A 14,066-nucleotide genomic window follows, 5' to 3' on the forward strand; every position below is an offset into this window, starting at 1 on the left:
CGTAAGGATCTGTACCCCTACTGGCAACTTGACAATCAAAAAACAACCGGTAAAGTGGCTAGTGACTAAAACAAATGTATATTAATACGCGACTATTCCATACATTTATTCACACCGCGTGAAACATCGCTTGCCGCGATTAGTCCCGTGGCCAGTACGTTATCTATGGGCATGTACGAAACGCTAGTTAAAGAAATAAAAGCAGAATTGATAAGCAAGGGCAGAAGCTGAATACAAAAGGCGTCCTTATCGCTTAGTAATGATCTTTGCCAGCAACCTAAGGAGAACTTAAAAATTGTAAATAGTTATTAAAATATGACGTAAGGACCAATGGACAAAACGGTCGGTTTTGTTTTTACTATCTTGGTACCCTAAAAGGGCAGGTCGTAAATACAATTCAGTCGAATGTAAAATATCGTCAACATATACATGAAAACGTACCTATGGAAAATAAAATTGTAGATATATTATATGCCTTCTGAATAAATTATTGCCACGCTTGTAACTTTCGCAATTTATTCATGAAAAAAATCTCATTTATTTTGTATATCGCTTAGCATACGTCGTAATAAATGTATTAGCAATCGATTTCTGTGAATTAACTTAACGCAATTTCGTCTATAATAAAACCTGAATATTTTTCTTTTCTTTTTCAAGGAAAATGTGGTGAAACGTTGAAAGTACCTACCTCTCTCTTCTTCATCGTGACCTCATGAATGAGGGCCGTGACCAGCTTTATTCTTAAGGCTAACCAGGCGGTACGTTCTTAAGCCATTCTGGTCTTGGATATTCGCACGAGTGTATAATCTATAATATTAGTGTCATAATGCAACTCATAATAATTAACGCTGGGTACAGCAAGCATTATATAAAGTTAAGACAAATGAAGTTAAATGGGTGGCCACTGACTACGCTCATTTGTTCAATACATGACCTCTGTCATCAAATTATTGTTTTTACCTTTTAAAGGTACTTGCTTTCTGATTGTGTGTAGCCAACTTTTAGTTTTCTATTACAATGAATTACAAAAAAACTGTATAAAATAATTATGTAGGAAGTTTGCGCATAGATTGTCCGTGCAGTTCCGAATTCACCCAATACAGTAATACCAGCTTCTGTCCAGGGGGAATTTATAAAGAAAAAGTTCTTGATCCCCCACCGAGGTGTATGGTCACGTTTCGGCCTTATCAATATTTACTGCCCATTACAATTTAATCTATATTGATCTACATTTCGATAGATTAGCCGGAAAAGGTAAGGTTTTAAAACGACTTTAAATATTATTCAAACTAAGGGGTGTCCTTAATATATATTTAAGATAATCTGAATTTTATTAGCTACTGCCCATGACTTCGGGTTTGTCTTGATTTTAAAATAAATTCGTAAACATTTTTGGTAAAATGTCAGTCGCCAGAATTCAATTTATCTTTATAGTAAATTTCATCCAGGTTGGTTGTTTGTAACTATAGTGCTCAAAATGAAGTAACCAAATTCAAAATTCAAATCAAAATTCAAAATTTGCGCAGTGCAATTTAAATATCACTTGCTTTAACGGTTAAGGAAAACGTCGTGAGGAAACCTTCATGCCTAAGAATTCTCCATAATGTTCTCAACGTCGATTGTGGTGGACTACCGCCTAAACCCTTCTCATTCTAAGAGGACACCCGTACCCTGTAGTGGGCTGGTAATGGGTTGAAGATGCTGATGAAGACGCAGGAAACAGGTTCTCTTCCTGGGTCGAATTAGGATTTTTTTTTATAGTAATAACCAAGGAGGACCAAGTAAATGAACCACCTGATATTTATTGGAAAACCATGGCCTATAAACAGAGCAAAATTTCGCAGGGCATGCAAGGAGTACGTCCTAAAACAATGTCGCACTGTGCCCACCAACTTGAGACGTAGGAGTTGAGTCTAAAGTAGGAGTAAATCGCGCGTAAAATACAATTTCCTATCCATAATGTAGTAAATTACGTAATGTTTGATATATACTCATATATATGATTTATCCATATATTATGTAGTATTAGTATGTTAAGTATATGCCATGTATATCAATTATTTATTTTTAAATTGAATGTTGCACTATCCCGTTTTCCGTACTAAACATGCCTCATCAAGCAAAGTTTGTCTGGAGGAGATCGCTTCAAGCGATAAGGCCGCCTTTGCGCATATATATTTATTTACCTTTTGTTTTGTTCAATTTGTTTTTTTTTTCTTTATGTGCAACACAGACTTTCTATCTATTTATCTCATGTGCTTGTAATTACACAGGCAACCACGCCCTTCAGACCAGAACACAGCATTGCAATAATGCTGCTTAATGGCACAACTAAGCATGGCGACAGTACTTCCTGGACGAGCTCTGCCATAAAAAGCTCTACTGCTACCAAAATGTAGCAGGTGGGTATTTGTTTTTGTATTACTCATGCGGGGAAAGTAGTATCTTGACGCTCGCTGTTGCGGTTGAAAAAGAACCGTTTGCCCATTTTAAAATTACGCGTGAGATTTTTCACAAATAAAACTGTTATTTGAGTGCGACAAGTTTACTTGTCGCACGTAAATTATTCTTGGCACACGCAAATTTAGATAAAATTGCTAAAATAAATAAAATAATAACAAAAAAAAACACAATCGACATATTAAAACTGAATTGAGGTTGACGCGTCTGACAGTTTAATTTTGTAATTAATTGATACTTTTTTAAATGCTTAATTTTTCAGCTATTATTTCTGGTCTGAGAAGGCTTCGCCCTTTTAAAAAATTCAAAAAATTTATTTTTTGTTTATTAATATTAATTAATTTTTATTTATTGTTCAAAATATATTTTTTTCTTCTTTTCAAACTTGTTATTTTCTTGTAAAGACGGTTTGTGCCCACATATATCGCCGCATTTGTAATACAAAATAGTATGTGCGACTAGTGCGACGTTGTCGCACTTGTTGCACAATATACTATTTTTTAATTATTTATTCCACTACAAGTAAGACTGTAGGGTAGTCTTTGAATAATAGTCTTTGAGTAGCCACCGCCATAGCCTCCCACCGGACCAGACCAGAGAAAATTCAGATATTGTAATTTCCAAATTGCTCCAGCAAGGAATCGAAGGGACCTCCTACTTAAATTCACAGCGCTCACCAGCCATGGAGGTCGTCAGCAACAAGTTTAATCCGGGTTTAACTTGATACCTATACGAGATTGTCATGTCACAAAATTCAAAATTCAAAATTCATTTATTTCAAGTAGGCCATGAAATGAATTTTATATAAGCACTTTTGAAACGTCAAGTCTGTCTGTTTGTAGTGACTCTACCACCGGTTCGGAAGGCAGATTCTACCGAGAAGAAGCAGGCAAGAAGTCAAAGTCAAAGTCAAAGTCAAAAATATCTTTATTCAAGTAGGCCCACAGGTGGCACTTTTGATGCGTACATAAGAACCACACGGTAGTGAGATGATGGCGATAACCACATTCGTAAATTTAAAACTAAAGCTACGAGGGTTCCAAACGCGTCCTGGTCTAAGAAGAAGCCCACAACAAACTTAGCCGGGTGTTTTTTTTTTTTGTTATCACCATCTCACAATGTCATTTTAAATTATTAGAAGAGCAACCTGGTTAGAGCAATAATTTACACCCAAGCTTTTTTATCGTTTACGTAGTCCTTTATACTATAATAGGACTTTTCTATAAGCTTACGTTTAATACAAACTTTGAACTTTTTAAGAGACATCTCCAAGATGACAATTGGTAGTTTATTGTAGAATTGTATGCAATTTCCTTTAAACGAATTATGAATTTTATGTAACCTAGTATATTGCACTGTAAGTTTATTCTTACTTCTAATGTTTGAATTATTGCAGTCACATTTTTTCTTAAATTTAGAAATGTTTTTATGAAACTCAGCAGTTGCTGTTTTCCAACATCACAACCGGTTTAACTTTAAATAACAACTTCAGATATCTTTGAAAAAGATTCGGTAGAACATTTTAATATGCAAGAAGATGAAACCTTATGAATTTTCATTTACACCATTTTAGGGTTAAAAATTCAAAGCAATGCTGCCCGTGCCCATCTTAGAAGTTTTTTAATTTGCAACCAACGGCAGTGGAAAGTGTTGTTTATTTAAAACTCCGAGGAAAGTATGATTGCTGAGTCTACGCTGACAGTAAGGTTAGTCTGTATGTATAGTATATTTTTCTCTTTGAAATGGGTTTTTATTTAATTATTTTCGAAAGAAGCAATATAGTTTATTTCAAGTTTATATAAAAATGTATAATTTGATGATTGTTGAAATAGCCGTGATTCAATTTCTTTAAAACTTATATAAAGTATAAACTACCAAACAAATAAATATTGATCACAATCAATTTAAAATTGGCGCAATAAATGCATATAAAAACATACAAAAACACGCAGGGCAAATTGCACTTTCCCCTTTTTTCGAAGTCGGTTAAAAAAAGGTTGCGGTCACGGGCCGCCTAGCAGATGTGAAATTTACAAACTCACTTGGTGGTCGGCGATAATGCGTTCTAAGATGGTAGTGGGCTTACCTGTTAGGGGATGGCAGTTACTTTAAATTCAAACCTCTAATTAGTTTCTACGCGGCATCATACCGGAACACTAAATCGCTTGGCAGCGCGACTATGTCGGTAACTAGCCACAACCGAAGTCTCCCACCAGATAAGCCCGTAAAAAATCTAACAATTATAAATTTTCCAATAGGCCCTGCCAGGAATCGACTCCGGGATCGCAAATTTTAAAAAACAGCGCTCACCGCTGCGCTAGAGAGGCCGTAAACCTTCCACCAGACAAAATAGTATCCTGTAGTTTTAGTATCCAGGATTTTTAATTAAAATGCTGCGTCCCATATTAAATTCTGAATTCAAAATTCATTAATTTCAAGAAGCTTGCTTTGTAAGCACTTTTGAAACGTTACGTATGTCTGTTTGAAGTGACTCTACCACCGGTTCGGAAAGCAGATTCTACCGAGAAGAGCCCGCAAGGAACTCAGTAGTTGCTCGTTCCCAGAATCCACATTCACAATCGTTTTTCTATCTTGCGGGAGATGAGAGCGAATCTGGCTGCTTCCAATCTACCTTGTCATTACGAAATTCATCAAATTTATAGCATGAAGGACTACGTAATCGATGAAAAAGCTTGGGCGTGAATTATTTCTGTAACGGGGTTGCTCTTTTAATAATTTTAAATGACAATGTGAGATGGTGATAGATAAAAAAACACCCGGCTAAGGGTGTGCTTCTTAGAACAGGACGCGTTTGGAACCCTCGTACCTTAAGTTTTAAGTTTATGAATATGGCTATCGCCATCATGTCACTACCGTGTACACATTTCTCAAGTAATGTAGGCATCAATATAATAAAGATATTTTTGACTTTGACTTTGACTTTATACGATGTATCTTTATATTATTTAGTATTAATATCTAAATTTATTATTTATTTTTAAATTGAATGTTGCACTATCCCGTTTTTCGTATCTAATATGCTTCAACCAAAGATTTTCTGGAGGAGATCGCTTCAAGCGATAAGGCCGCCTTGTAACTAAATATTTATTTACCTTTTATTTTGTTTTTTTTGCGCATGTGCAATAAAAACTTTCTATCTATCTGTCTACCTACTTATTCGACTCGTACGACGACCGCGGATAGAGTAGGGGAGGTGACAAATGTATACTGATCAGTACAAATAATAAGATGGGTATATGAAAATGGTTATTGATAACAAATCTTCAGTCGCGTAAAAATGTAAATGTCAACAAAGCATGATTACAGTTGTCAATTTTAAATATAACTTGTTGGATGTTACGCGTCGACCCACCAAGGCGTGGAAGTTAAATGAATTCTGAATAACCGTTGTCATGATAAACGGCTTCTGCAAACGGGGAGTTTTTGAAACAAAAAAAAATCTTTTATAGTTTTGTAGTAGTAGATCTTTTTGTGACTGATGTCCACCATGCTTTTTTCCATCGCTAAACAGCATTGTAGTAGTGCTGTGTTCCGGATGGGCGTGGTTGCCGGTGACAGGCACATGAGGCTTATCACCAACTTCTCAGGTTGATGGACGTGTAGTTCTGTTTACAGGCGATGGTTTTCCGCTTGCCGTTATTAATAATTATAAAAATTAAAAAAAAAAAGAATCCATAGTTTTGTACACCCATGACGCAGTGGTGGGGGCTGTGGTTTTATAAGCGGACGAACCTGGGTTTTGTTTTGTCTGAGCTTGAACCGCGGGTAAGCAGCCAACCGACAAAGACGTGCTGCAAAGCAATTTGGGGTATGGTTTTAATATATTAACTAGAATACCTCTCGCAGATTAGCCCGCCGCCATCTTAGAGTGCATCATCACTTCACACGAGGGCTAAATTTCAGAGAAATAAAAAAAAATAACAATGGTGCAACGTGAACCTGTCTTAAGCCGAACACATGTAACATACAAACAGAAAGGCTTTCGCATTTATTATATTAGTAGATATGAATGTATTGAGCCTTAAACCGACAAATCAATATTTTAGAAAAGAAACTTTATTTGTATATGTAGAAAAAGATTCTTTTGTGATACATTTTATTTGTTGGTTACGCTAATTCGGCAGTGAAGGCTCGATATTATGGAGTACAGTGGAACCCCTGTGGTCCGACAAACGTTTTGAAGGGCAGTGGCGAACTATCGAATTTGAGAAGCGGTGATAGCGCATTGGGTAGGGGCTCGTTATCACTTTCGGGGGGACGGGGGTTCGAATCCCAGCACGTTCTCCGCACCGCACCTGCAACTTTTCTAAGTAATGTACGTTTTAGGTTAAATCATCACTTGCTTCAACGGTAAAGGAAAACATCTCGAGGAAACCTGCATGCCTTACAGTTCTACATATTGTTCTCAGAGGTGTGTGGAGTCTACCAATCCGCACAGGGCCAGCGTGGTGGACTACGGCCTTTACCCCTTCTTAATGTGGTAGTCAAGATGTGATGATGATGATGATAGAGTACTATCTAAGACCCCCTATAGTCCGGTTTTTTTTTACAAACCCTTTCCCTTGTAATCCGAAAAATTACAATCCAATGAAAAGATGATGACTCTATGCGTTATTACCTGTTCAATCATGCAATATCTACATTAACGAAGACTGTCAAAAAATATTCAATAATAAAAGAAATGTCAGATTACACGAGGTGCCGGATAAGAAAGGGGGTGGATTACTGGGGGTCCACTGTAGTATGTATTTTACGCAGCCAGTCATTAATAACCGGGAACACTGGTGAAGACAATGATGCCACTTTCATTTGTACCCAAATCTCTAAACTGAACTGAATTGACAAACCTTAAAGACTCTTTTCACAATGTCTTGTTAAAAATGATCGCACTATTTGTACAACTGTCAAGCTAGTTTATTTTTAAGAGTTGTGAACTACAGAATTACGAAGTCGAAGTGCGGTTTCGAATACCGGGTTGAGGCAAAACTAATTAGGTATATGGATTTTTCTGGTAAAGATAAATGATTCGGAAACTGGAGGTGTCAATGCCAGTGTCTTGTGGCGTTAAGCCTTAGGTCTCGATTATTATCAATAACTTGTGATAATAGTTATTAAAGCCCACCAACTCGCATTGGAGCAGTTTGGTGTATTTATGCTATATGTGTATGTACAGTATCTTAATATTTTTTTTTAAATATCGTTTGAACTGTTGTATCGTATTTTATATGTTTCGTTTATAGGCCTAGTTGCGTGAAGCAAATACGAATTAAATGAGAGATCCTATAAATAAATATTCTACGACAATACACACATCGCCATCTAGCCCCAAAGAAAGCGCAGCTTGTGTTATGGGTGCTTAGATGACTGAAGAATTGTTCGATGCCCACTAGTATGCATCGAAACCGGTCCGCAGGTCGCGGGCTCCGCGGAGGGCGACCCGCGAGCTCGACTGACCTGGCCCACGCCGTCATTCACGCATTGGCGGTCTCAGTGCATTTACTAAACTTTGTAACAAAATAAATCCTAGTAAACCAGCAATAAGTTTAATTTCAATGCATAAACATTAATACAGTCCAAATTATATATACACACAACAAGAATATTTTTATGAACATAATACACATAAATACTTATAATACACAGGTAAACACCCAGACACTGAAAAACATTCATTTTCATCACACAAACATTGTCCAGTTGTGGGAATCGAACTCACGGCAGAAAGCAGGGTCGCTGCCCACTGCGCCAACCGGCCGTCCAAATCCACAGACAAACATACTTAATATTGGATAACATGCCTGTGCATATTAAGAATGTTTAGTAAAAATGCCCCAATTTGCCTAGTTTGTAAGCGCCCTTATCTGGCAGTATTAAATATTCGCGCAGAGTGTGTCGGTACGGGGTACAGACTGGGGCGTGCGATGACTAGGAATTTCATATTTAATATCGCACTCAAGCCCCTTTCTTATTCTAAGAAGGGAGGCTTCAGAATTCTTGCGCTGTTTACACTGCTATTGTAGAAATTCTCTTTTCTTATACCTCTTTCACCTACGGACTTCTCAGTTACGTGTCTCGTAGAGCCGTACTGCAACACAATGTACTCAGAAGGAACTACGTAAGTGTTATAACGAGGTATTAAAGAATCCTTTTATTATACATTTTTGACGACCTCCCTGGCGCAACTGTGAGCGCTTTAGTTTTAATTGAAAGGACCCGGGTTCGATCCCCGCCAAGCACAATTTGGAAATTCATAATTTCCGATGAAGTTGAAGTTAAGTTTAATATTGGATCGTGATTCAGCTTTATGGATACCTACATGTGCTTAGAAAGTTAGACTGAAATTTCTCTGGTTTATCTAGAGCTAGGCTTCAGCCGTGGGTAGTTACCACCATACCGACAAAGACGGAAAGAAAGAAAGAAAATACATTTATTCATGTTGAGTGTTACACACAGTACATCTTATACTATTACTAGCGTACCCAGCCGGCTTCGCTGGGCTAGATATTGCTTTATTTTATTTAAACAATAAACTTACATCATTAAATTTTTAATTTAAGTCTCATAATATATTTGATCATTTATTTCTCTCCGTATTCATTCTCTTCTATTCTCTTCTCGAGCTGGTGAAGATCATTATCTACACCCATGTACACCCAACAATAGAATATCATCATAGTAAATAAAACCTGTATTTGACAGTTTGACAGTTCAAAAATAGAAGTGCTCCGATCGTCACCAAACTTTACAGGATTACTCGCCAGTTTAATCCGTAGATTCTTTGAAAGTTTCATTGAAATCGGTGAAGCCGTTTTGGAGCCTATACGGAAAATACCCACACACTTTCTCTTTTATATATATGTAGATAAATAGTAACAGAATGCCTGCAGAATGTTACGGGTAGAAAGCTCAGCAACAAAGTGATTATAATTCTCCAACTAAAAAAGATATAAAACTTATTCCTTTTAACGATTTATTTTAAATGAAATGGGCGATCAAGCGTTATATTAAGTGTCGCATTAAAGCAACAATTTGTGGAAAAGCATCCGTGTAAAGTGAATTCACCGACATGTTGGGGAAAAAGTAGCGAGATCCATCACGGACCCGCGCAGCAATCTACCAAACCCTGCTACTAACTTGGAGAAATACCGTATATATACGAATACATACATATGTATCGTTTGAAGACAAAACACATGAGCGACAGAGTTCTGTAGGATATCATCTGAAGAGGAATAAAACTCAACTTTTATAAAATCAATCACGCTTCGACCCGATCACTTGGATGAAATTGCTGTTGTCATCGTAAACTAATATATAAAACTGTTTGACTGAGTTTGTTTGTTTGTTTACTTGAACGCGATAATCTCAGAAACCACTGGTCCGATTTGAAAAATTTCTTAGAAAAAAAAAGAAAAGTGTTGAAGGCTATAGCTATATATCATCGGGCTAAGACAAATAGAAGCATAGCAAAAAGTGTTTGAACAGCGGGTTTTTTTTTTTGAGAGCTACCGCTACGTGCGCTGCGTATACAGTTAAAGCTTCGATAGAATCATGTATGACAAAGTTGTTCCTCTTTAGAAGTACTAAAAACATGGTAACTTAAGTTATGAATTCAATGGATTTCAAAATCTTAGCGATGAAAAATGGGTACTTCGTAAAACCAGAGTCATTTTTGAATACCAGATCCGACGCGGAACTTACTCAGCAGAAAAAGCAAAATATTTATTTATATTATTTATACTCTTTATTTGCACACAAATAAAATACAAAAGAAGAATAAAAGAAAACACAGACAGAAGAAGTATACAAAAGGCGGCGTTATCGCAATGTAGCGATCTCTTCCAGGCAAACTTAGGATAAGGAAAACAAAACTGCAGGTTGTGCATATTTAAAAAAAATACATACTAATAACTACATACTAAATACTGCAACTAGATTACACAAATAAAATAATAAATATTAAAAAAAAAAAAAAAAAACTAATATATACCATAACATATCATAAATACATTAAGAACAGTAAATACTATAACAAGTCATCTTCAATGTAAACTAAGTATAGTGGTTTTTGACAGCTTTCTTAAAACTACAAAGTGACTTAGACTGCCTTATGTCGATTGGGAGCGCATTCCACAGCGCTATGGCTCATTCATATATTTCTCATTTTAACAACCCGTGATCATTGCATCCTATATAATGATAAACATTTCTATTTCCAAACACAAACCGCGTCGGAGTGTGGGAGCACTAAGCCCCGCAATTACTAATACAAAACCGTTTAATTACGAAGTCGTTACGTTAATGACAAACCCGGTGTAATGTTATGTTTTCCACTAATTACGCGTAGTTATAAATGCTATTTTTGTTTACGTTCTACTTTATTTTATTCTAGTCTTTTAAGATAATGTTAATTGTTAAAGCTGAATGTGTTAATTCAAAGGTTGCCTGGCAGAGATCGCTTTTAAATGATAAGGCCCCCTTTTGTATTCTACTTCTTTCTTTATGTTTCTGTTTTTATTATATTTTGTATATGTTAATGTTGTGATATACAAATAATAATATGTGTGCTCCCGTTTTATGTGACCATAGAAAGCGGGTTCTAGTACGGCTGCTATTAAGCTCTGTCATTAAGATATTCATCAATAATTGTAAAGTCACCTCCCTGTTTTAATGTGATTGGAATCGAATATGTTTAATAAATAATAATACTACGACAATACACACATTGCCATCTAGCCCCAAACACATAAATACTTATAATACACAGGTAAACACCCAGACACTGAAAAACATTCATGTTCATCATACAAACATTTTCCAGTTATGGGAATCGAATCCACGGTCTTGGACTCTGAAAGCAGAGTCGCTGCCCAATGCGCCAATAGGCCGTCAAAATTTATTTACTTGATCGCAAATACAGTCTTGCAGTAGGTGCAATTTGAACTAAATAGTTAAATAATAAATAAATAAATAATAATATTTAAATAGTTTATTTTAGGTTATATTTATAAAACAATTATTTTAAAGAATAAACATGAAATTTGAACTTATTCTTAATTATTAATAGTTTCGAGTCTATTTATTATAGACAATAAAAAGTTTCTAACTCAGCTGATTGATGCGGATACTAATGTCATAGCTGATATTCTGTCAGTACCGAGTTGAGGGAAGTCCTGTTAAGAAGAGGAAAACAAAAAGATTTGTTTTTAATGTTATTACATTTATGCATTGGTATATTTTGAAAACCTAAAAGGCTTCAAGGTAGGTAGATACGTTTTAATTAAACAAACCGTAGGTATTTAATATTTAAAGTTGAAGAGTTTGTTTGTCTACTCGAAGGCGATGATCTTAGGAACTTTTGATCCGATTTGAAAAATTCTTTCAGTGTTAGATAGCCCATTTATCTTGGAAGGCTAAAGGCTATTTATCATCACGCTTAGACCCATAGTAGCATAGCACCAGTGAAGAAGATTTTAAAATCTTGGTTTTTTGTTTTTGAGAGTTTCCGCTGCGTGCTCTACGTAAACGGTTAAAGTTCCGATAAAACTATGTTTGTCAAACTTGTTCAAAGCATATGTTTACCTCTTAAGGTTGATTTATACGCGAACGAAGTCGCGAGTGACTTATAGTAACTTAACAAACTATGAGCTGCAGAAGGTAAGAAAACATGTACATAATAAAGCCACTTATTATGTTGCAAACAAAAGCCGCACAAACAAATACGTCTGCTTTTATATTGAACTACTACAACCGAGGTCTAATCTGATTTGGTTCTCGTGAGATAAAAGGACCTGTACTTTAAGTTTTAACCCTATTATTTGACTTTTACATTACTTATCTTGCATACTTCAGCAAGAAACAACAAGAAACAGTATTGTCTTGTTTACGCGACATATATAAAGGTCAAAATACAGAATTCTCTTGCAAGGTGCGGAAGTATATTGCCGACCCCCACGGTATAATATATCCGGAAAGTTTAGACTGTGAGCGTAAAGGATCGGCCGGAAATTGTTCTAGAAGCTACAAGGGGTCTTTGCTGTCACTGCAAGATATGGTATTTGCATGCGACAACCAAGCGATTGGAAACTCTACATCTAGGTTTACGACTGCCTTTCAATCATAACATAAAATGTAAAATGATTATTCTGCTAGATATTTATATCTCTAATTGAGTAATTTAGAAGTAGAGTTTTTTGTAACAGAGCTCGTCCAGGGAAGTACTACCGACAGGCTAAATTCATGTTCTGTCATTACGCCGAAATTCAGATTCCGATCTGAATTCCGGCGTAATAATAATAATAATAATTTCATTTATTTGCATTAAACATGGGTTACATGATATATGATAAATAGATAACAAATAAAATTGATCCAAACATGTTTTGCCATAAAGGCGTGCAAAATTTTTTGAAGTATACAAATCTATTTAATTAGGCAATTCAATTTATTTAAGGTTAATCCATTTAGTTACAGTTTTAATAGTAATATTAGGTAGATGTCAACTTCTTGGTCAAATCAAAAATGTCAAATTTAGAAATGTCTATTTATTAGTCAAATTTTATTTCAAAATAATGACAGAACATGAGGCTTACTCAAAACCTATACCTCAGGTTCATGGACACAAGGTGGCTAGTATTGCTTTGTTTATCAGCAGGGCTAGCACGGGCAGGAGACAAAAAATATATCTCCTGACAAGGGATATAATGAACGTGTCCACCACAGCACGGTACGAAGTGCGGGAACATGGAATAGGATAAGCCAGCCCCCGTTTATTTTTTGACGGCCGACTGGCGCAGTGGGCAGCGACCCTGCTTAATGAGTCCTAGGCCGTGGGTTCGATTCCCACAACTGGAAAATGTTTGTGTGATGAACATGATTGTTTTTCAGTGTCTGGGTGTTTATCTGTATATTATAAGTATTTATGTGTATCATATTCATCAGCTATCTTGGTACCCATAACACAAGCTACGCTTACTTTGGGGCTAGATGGCGATGTGTGTGTTGACGTAGTATATTTATTTATTTATTTATTTATTATTATTCCATGTATATTATTGGATATTATTTCCTGTGTATTATTTGTGTGCCAGTGCTCTGAGTTGATAAAGCTGTCCTTTTTTTGTTTATTAATTTGTATCTTTTCACAGTGACAGGGAACGATTGTATCCCCGAGATACAATCGTTCCCTGTCCATGCTAGCCGTGCAGGTGGGCCATCTTCTTGGTACGTAAATCCGGCTAAAAACTAAGTAGTTTTTATATGTTCGGAACGCCCAGGTTGCCTTGATAGATCACTTTTAGAAATAAAACTTCTTCAAAATTGAAGACTTTTTTTTATTATGGTCTTGTCATATTTTATACGATCGACCGACTCTCTGTAGTCAAACCTGTTTGAATTTTTTTTGTTGGTGGTATAGCCGTCACTTATCGGTTCAAAGAGGTTTTCTGTTACACCGAAAATCAAAACTGGAATTTTCTCAAGTGGAAGTAACAGCGTTCATGTCTCCGAACGGTAATATAAGCGCTCCAGCCTTTTGCGATCTAGGCCATAAACTGCCCACCGGAAATTATTCTAGGGCGGGCTCG

Source organism: Pararge aegeria, chromosome 15 (assembly GCF_905163445.1).
Source record: "Pararge aegeria chromosome 15, ilParAegt1.1, whole genome shotgun sequence".
Taxonomy (NCBI): Eukaryota; Metazoa; Arthropoda; class Insecta; order Lepidoptera; family Nymphalidae; genus Pararge; species Pararge aegeria.